Raw genomic sequence first — 7,662 nt, 5'->3', positions numbered from 1 at the left:
TGTTACTCAATTTCAACCATAATTATTTTTTGAGGTACATAGCCTCTGTCTAAGTGTGTGCATGTGTATGTGTGTGTAATGTTCATTTTCTTTTTTCAAGAAAAGAGGTCATATTTCACAATAGTAGAGTATTTTCACTTAATTATTTGTCATGGACATTTTCCACATCATTAAATGTTCTTCTTCAACATCATATTTAATGATTGTTTAGTGGGGTTTTTATTGGTATGGATGTACAATATTTAATGAGTACTCTATTATTGGATATTTAGTCTGTTGCTATTTGTTATAAATAAAACTTCAAAGTATTCTTCACTATGGTGTACACCTGAAACTAATGCAGTAATATTGTGTGTCAATTACCCTTAAATTTTAAATATTTTTTTAAAATAAAAGAACATAAAATCAATAAAACTGAGGTAGCAGAACTTTCTTTTAAAAAGTATTCTTGAAACAACACCTTGATGCACATACATTATTTCCTTAGTATAAATCTCTCTATTAGGAATAAGGGAATGCAAAATTCTATAGCTTTTGATGAACATTGGCACATTATACTGGAATTTAAAAAATAATACATATATATGTATTATATGTGTGTGTATATATATACAAATATATATATGTATATGAAAGACTACTAACTTACGTTCCCACGAATCATGGATGAAAATGCCCATTTTTTTGTACATTTCCAAGAATATTATTTCTTAAAATACTTTGTTAATTGGATGGGTTAAAAAAAATATTTAGGTGCTGCATCTTTGTTCAGGCAGTGAGGCAACTTCACCGCCTCCCAGGCTCTGCTTCTTAGACCTCTGCTTTGCCTCCTCTTAGTGCAGAGTGTGGGAAGGTGTGACAGAGCCATCAATCTGCTGTCTGTCCAACACTGCTGTCTGGGGTCTGACAGGGGATTGTTGCTGATGGGAGGAAGTGTCTAATGAGAAAAAAGTTAGTTTGGTTTTAAAAATATAACTTTGGTACAGACTCTGCCAATGTTTTCCCTTATATTTATTTACTGTTTAATTTTCTTTGTTGTCCTTTCTTGACTTTTGCTCACTTTTTTTTTTAGCCTGTTCATCATTATTTTATTGATGTCTAAGAACTGTTTCTACATTGAGTCACCTTAATCTGGGGAATATTCTACATGCGCTTCTCTTTTGTCATTTGCTCTTCAGTTTTGTGAATGTTGTTACACTTAATTATTACCATTTCTGGGGAGCCTGTGTGGCACAGTCGGTTAAGCATCTGCCTTCAGCTCAGGTCACGATCTCAGGGTCCTGGAATTGAGCCCCATGTTGTCGGGCTTCCTGCTCAATGGGGAGCCTCCTTCTCCCTCTGCCCCTCCCCCTGCTTGTGCTTTCTCTCTCTCTCTCTCTCTCTCTCTCAAATAAATTAATAAAATCTTAAAAAATAATGATTATTATTGCCATTTCATATATTTGAGTTTCTTCATCTAGATGTTCTCTAAATTGTTTTTAAATTATTAGTCATACATAGGCAGCACAGAAGAGCTATTGTTTCATTTAACGTATTGGATTCTTATCTGTATTTTTTTTTGCCATCCTTTATACATACACTTTATTGTGGTGCTATTTTTAAGGCATTATCTCTAAATAAATGCAATGTCCAAAACCTAACTATAACAGCATGATTTTCTGTTAGAAGTCATCTGTAATTCTGTCAAGCAATTCCATATAAAGCAAGGGATCAATCAGATGCATAGTGTGGAAATAAGAAAACTACAGAGCTGATAAGTAGATTCCTATTGCCCTTTGCTGTGGTTTCCTGAAAACCTTATATCAAATTCATGGCTGGAGCTGAACCACACGCTGTGTCCCTTGTCAGACATTCTTTTCTAAAAAGGATATCTAATAACTTTATGAAAGCATGTGCTGAAGAATAATCACAGGCCTTCGGGGGTTTTTCCTCCAAGACTTTCGGTACTGAGTGTCTCACTTTCAGATTATAAATCTGCCCCTATAACTTGCACTTTGGAGGGTTCAACTGAACTGAGAAGCAATGAGAAGGATTAGTGGACTGCTTCCTCTCCCTGTGCAGTAATGGGATATAAGCACTATCCACAGGCTCCTGAATCCTAACTAGATTGCAACACATCAGAAATTACACCTTCAGGATTTATATACATGTATCCATTCATGGATCCTATGTATAAGCATTACTTATGTACTTATAATACAGCTCCTGCTGCCATATGGCTTTAAAATGTCAAATTATGTTTAAATAAAGCATACAATCAAGACTTTTTAAGTTGGAAGGAATCACCTCATTCAACTATCATAGGAGGAAACAGAGGCTCGGAGATCTGAAGTGACTGCCTGAGGTGACCTTGTGAGTTAGCAAGCTTTCAATAATCATTATTACTATCAGGCAGAGAGACCTAGGATGTAGAAGCCCTAGGATAGGCCACAGTAGTGTGATTTAGGGGGGCCCTCCCCTTACCCTCTTCTGTTATATAATGTATGAAATTCTGTCGGTATATTCCTCTAAGATGAGGAATATTTCAAAGTATATCAGCTAAAACATTGTATGGGACAACTGAGATTAAAATCTTATATGGATGAGAAATGATCCAGAAAGGGGTAGGAAAGAAATCAGGGAGAATCTGTATTTACTTCATAATACTGTGAAAGACCAGATTGAAGTACACAGGATTCCTTAAAAACAATACCTCAGAAGGGGCATCTGGGTGGCTCAGTTGGTTAAGTGTCTGACTTTTGATTTTGGCTCAGGTCATGATATCAGAGTCATGGTATCAAACCTTGCTTTGGGCTCCATGCTCAGAGGGGAATCTGCATGGGATTCTCTCCCTCTCCCTCTGCCCCCCTCCACTCACACACACACACACTCTCTCTCTCAAATAAATAAATCTTTTAAAACAAAACAAAACAAAACAAAACCTCAGAAAAGTTGAAACATTGGAGTGAAGCAAAGCATACGTCCATCTTTCCAGGAGGAGTCAGTGGTGGAAAGAGCAACTTTGGATTCCAGTTCTTGTATTTCATACTCATTTACTGTGTGACGTGTATAATTATACAATCGAAAGAGCTAGCATTAACAAAGTACTAATCTGATGCACCGTTTTAGTATTAATTCAGAGGGATGAGTCCTTCATGAAGATCCACAAGTGTCTTCCTACAGTATCCTCTTTCTTAAATCATTTGTAGAATGTCTGAAATAGAAGGGCTTTCAGAGATCATTTAGTTCTCCCTCTTCATATTAGAGAAGAGAAAATTTAAACTCAGAAAAAGGAGATGATTTACAAAGCTTTTATATGTCAGGGCTCAGTGGACTATAGCTCTGGTGTCCTTGATCAGGTCAGTGAGTGCGTATTTACCATTCTGCTTCTCACCAAGATGCTAATCAGCTCTAAATTGGTTACCATTTCAAACCAGATAAAACAACCTCTTATATCATGATCTTTAGAAAAACATCATGACCAATATTCATTTGCTGTCCTTTAATCTCTAGAATTTTCTGAATTTCAATCTCTTCTCTCTCTTTCCTCTCTACCCTCCCTTCTTTCTTTCCCTTCCCTTGTCCATAACAGTGACATCATTGGGAAGTGATAGTATAACACGATAGAATTTGTTGAGCTAAACCAGTTGCTAGTTGCTCTCAAAGCTCAAGTTTTATTATTATACTGGGAGCTCCAGTTGGTGGCTGAAGTGGGAATAAGAGTGGATATTTCTCGAATACTAGGTAAATCCATTTTATACAAATGAATTTATAATCATGGCTTTTTGGGTTGGAAATACTGTTATATAAGTTTTATCTGTATTACATGGTAGTGCACACACACACGCACAACCACACAGGAACACACACAATCATACAAATATTTTTTTAAAGATTTATTTATTTATTTAGGTCAACAAAACAGCTGCAACTTTTTTTTTTTTGCAGTTACAGAGTGGCATTCAGTTAATAGAACAACAATTATTTCATAGAAGCTACATCAGAGACAACTGAAGATGAAAAACTACCATCCCCATATATGACTAATTTGTGCTGTGCACCAAAAAGAACCTGCTTTAAATTTTCATTCCAATTTACAACCCCCATATTGTACTAGGCAAGGTTAGTGGCTATTGAAAATACCACTGTATTTTCTGTACAGAAGACAGTGTACAGTTTAAAAACAAATCTTACACACCCTTACATTTCAATTTTTTTTCTTTAAAAGGAGTGATATGTGTACAGGGGGCTAAATGCTTTATAGAGAAGAAAAAAAACTGTGCTAGAACCAACTTATTCATCATCATCATCCTCTTCATCTTCATCTTCTTCATCTTCCTCCTCATCTTTATCCTCTTCATCTTCCTCATCTTCCTCCTTTCCCTTCTTTTTCTTGCTCTTTTCAGCCTTGGTAACTCCCTTTTTTACCACATCAGGCTTTCCTTTAGCTCAGTATGCAGCAATATTCTTTTCATATGTTTCCTTCAGCTTAGCAGTCTTCTTTTCATAAGCCTTCTTGTCATCTGCAGTAGAGTTATTCCACATCTCTCCCAGTTTCTTTGCAACATCACCAATGGCTAGGCCAGGATGTTCTCCTCTGATTTTTGGGTGATACTCGGAACAAAACAAGAAAAAGGCTGAAGTAGGCCTCTTGGGTGCATTGGGATCCTTGAACAGCCCTCCTCCCCCATTAGGTAGGATATAAGTTTTCATTTCTCTTTCACAACAGGCCTTGTCTGCCTTTACCATGCCTTCAAATTTTCCTTTCTCTTCAGCAGACATGGTCTTCCACCTTTCTGAGCACTTCTTAGAAAACTCTGAGAAGTTGACTGAAGCATCTGGGTGCTTCTTCTTTTTTTTTTTTTTAAGATTTTATTTATTTATGTGACAGAGAGACAGCCAGCGAGAGAGGGAACACAGCAGAGGAGTGAGAGAGGAAGAAGCAGGCTCCCAGCGGAGGAGCCCGATGTGGGACTCGATCCCGGAACGCCGGGATCACGCCCTGAGCCGAAGGCAGACGCTTTAACGACTGCGCTACCCAGGCGCCCCATCTGGGTGCTTCTTCTTGTACTCCTCTCAGCAAGTTTGCACAAAGAATGCATATGATGACGTTTTGTCTCTCAGCTTCTTAGGATCTCCTTTGCTCATATTTAATTCTTTTCCTCAGCGAGACACAGAGTTGCCCAGTGCCCATCTGGCTTTCACTTGCCCTGGTGCTCTCTCTGTGGAGCTCAATGTACTGCAATCTATTTATTTATTTTTGAGAGAGAGAGAAAGCATGCAAATGCAAGGGGGAGGAGCAGAAGGAGAGGGGGAGAGAGAATATCAAGCAGACTCCCCACTCAGGGCGGAGCCCAACTTTGGGCTCGATCTTATGACCCCAAGATTAATTACAACCTGAGTCAAAATCAAGAGTCAGATACTTAACCGACTGAGCCATCCAGGTCCCCTCACACAAATAATTTTTAGAAGAGTGGCCATGTAAATTATCTTTGTAGGTAGCAAAATAAGATTTCTTCTTAACTGGAGTTAATTTTCTAAGGCTAACACTTGCTGGGGCCTGTTTACTTTTAGCAAATTACTTTCCAGAAGATGGAAACCAATATTACAGAATTATGTGTCCATTGCCTCATGTGTCTAAATTTATAGTTTATGAAATAGGGACCTGGGGAGTCTCAGCTCAAGGAGGAATAGAACAAATACTAGCATCAAGGCCTACCAGTCCAAGGCTCTTCCTTTCTACTGTGTGCTAGTGCTTCTATTCTCTACTATCACATATTTTTGTTTATTCAGAGGATGGCTTCCTCGTGATCTTTGATTTGATTGAGAACCAGAGTAATGGCAAGCCAAATTCACTAGGTTGTTTTCTCCTGTAGTACATATAACAAAGCAGAATGTTTAAATGAACCATCCTACCATTCTCTTTAAAACCTCTGGTGTCAGAAATACCATTTCAAGCGTGTTTCATTCAAGGTATGTTAAATTCAAAGAGAAGTGTGTAAGATCACAGGATGGGGTTAAGACACCCTAGAGGGATATGCACTGACTTTTCTTCAGTTCACATGGAGAATAATACCAGTTATCCTGACTCGAATAAAAATAGCACTGTAATTAATAAAAAGTATTTTACTTGGGACATAGAATTGACTATGGTCTCCATCTTGTGAGTGTTTGATTTGTCAGACTTTAAAGCAAAAATGTGTACAAAGGGACACCTGGGTGACTCAGTTGGTTAAGCGTCTGCCTTTGGCTCAAGTCATGACCCCAGGGTCCTGGGATTGAGTTCCACATCAGGCTACTTGCTCAATGGAGGGCTTGCTTCTCCCTCTGCCTGTTTCTTCATCTGCTTGTGCTCTCTCTCTCTCTGACAAATAATAAATACAATCTTTTAAAAAATTGTGTTATAAAAAGTCAAGCTCCTAAGTTTAAGAGTAGAATAAAAATTTCATCTTATATTTGTATTGTGCTATATAGTTTTTAAAAGAAATTCCAAAATTCATTATATTTTTGATACCTCATAACAGCCATGTGAGATAAGCAGCAATGCAATGCTGCTTATAGGCAATGCAAGGTAAGTTTTTGTTTTTGTTTTTGTTTTTAAGATAGTACAGCTAAAGCCTAGGGAACACTAAAGCAATTTGGTAGTAAGTGGCTGTAACAGGACTAGAACTTAAGTCCTCTGACTTGTGATTCAGTATGCTTTCTATTTATATTTCTTAATTAAAGTAAATAATCTCCATTATCAATGTTTTCATGTTCCAACCACACAGATTTGTATAGATAACTGCATTAATAGAAATAATACAGAAAACTATAATTCAAAACTGAGAGTAGATGACCTATTAAGTAGAAGCTACACCTTTTTTTAAAAAAAAACATTGATTGATTGATTTGAGAGAGAGAGAGAGAGCACGTACTCATGAACAGGAGTGGGGCAGAGGGAAAGGAAGAGAGACAAAATCTCAAGAAGACTCCCTGCTGAGCATGGAGCCCAACGTGGGGCTCCATCTCATGACCCTGAGATTATGACCTGAGCCTAAATCAAGAGTCAGATGCTTAACTGACTGAGCTACCCAGGTGCCCCAGAAGGTACAAATTTTATTGAAGAGCTATCACATGTATATTTCATTTTATGGGACACAAAATGCCAATTCACTAATCTTGAATAACTGTTTTAAGTTTTCCCATGTAAGATCCAACATATACAGAGATTTGGATCACTAGAGTGAAGTTGATTTTGAAAATGGAAGGAGAGAGAAAATGAGACAGAGAGAGTTTTAATAACCTATGGTGCAGCAGAAACTGTCAGGAATGACTTACCAGTTCTATCCAGGAAGGTCAAGAAGACAACAGGTAGAAACCAAAAGTAAACAAGTCCACAGACCCTCTACTCTCATTTAAGAATGCCCACTTGAGATTCAGCAAGAGTTATCTAGAGATTCTGCTGCTTATATGTTAGCAGTTCAGTTGATTAAAAAGAAAAGGTGCTACTCTTCTTGGGTTTTTAGGGAACCAGTGAAAATTAAACATTTCTGTGCCAGGTACAAGGGAATTGAACTATAACATGGGAGTAGGTGCCTGGTATAAAGGAAGAAGTGAGAAGTGGATTTTGGGCTATTATTGTTAGAAAGGCATACATAAATATGACACAGAGTATAAGATTTAAAGAACAAAGGGTTCACT

General features: G+C 37.6%; 1 pseudogene; it reads right to left on the bottom strand.

The window, feature by feature from the left end:
- Nucleotides 1–4,272: 4,272 nt before the first annotated feature.
- Nucleotides 4,273–5,157, bottom strand: LOC103673010 (annotated as a pseudogene).
- Between the last annotated feature and the right edge of the window lie 2,505 nt (nt 5,158–7,662).

This window comes from Ursus maritimus (assembly GCF_017311325.1).
Source record: "Ursus maritimus isolate PB19 chromosome X unlocalized genomic scaffold, ASM1731132v1 scaffold_X1, whole genome shotgun sequence".
NCBI classification, from domain to species: domain Eukaryota; kingdom Metazoa; phylum Chordata; class Mammalia; order Carnivora; family Ursidae; genus Ursus; species Ursus maritimus.
This window is presented reverse-complemented; position numbering and strand designations above follow the sequence as displayed.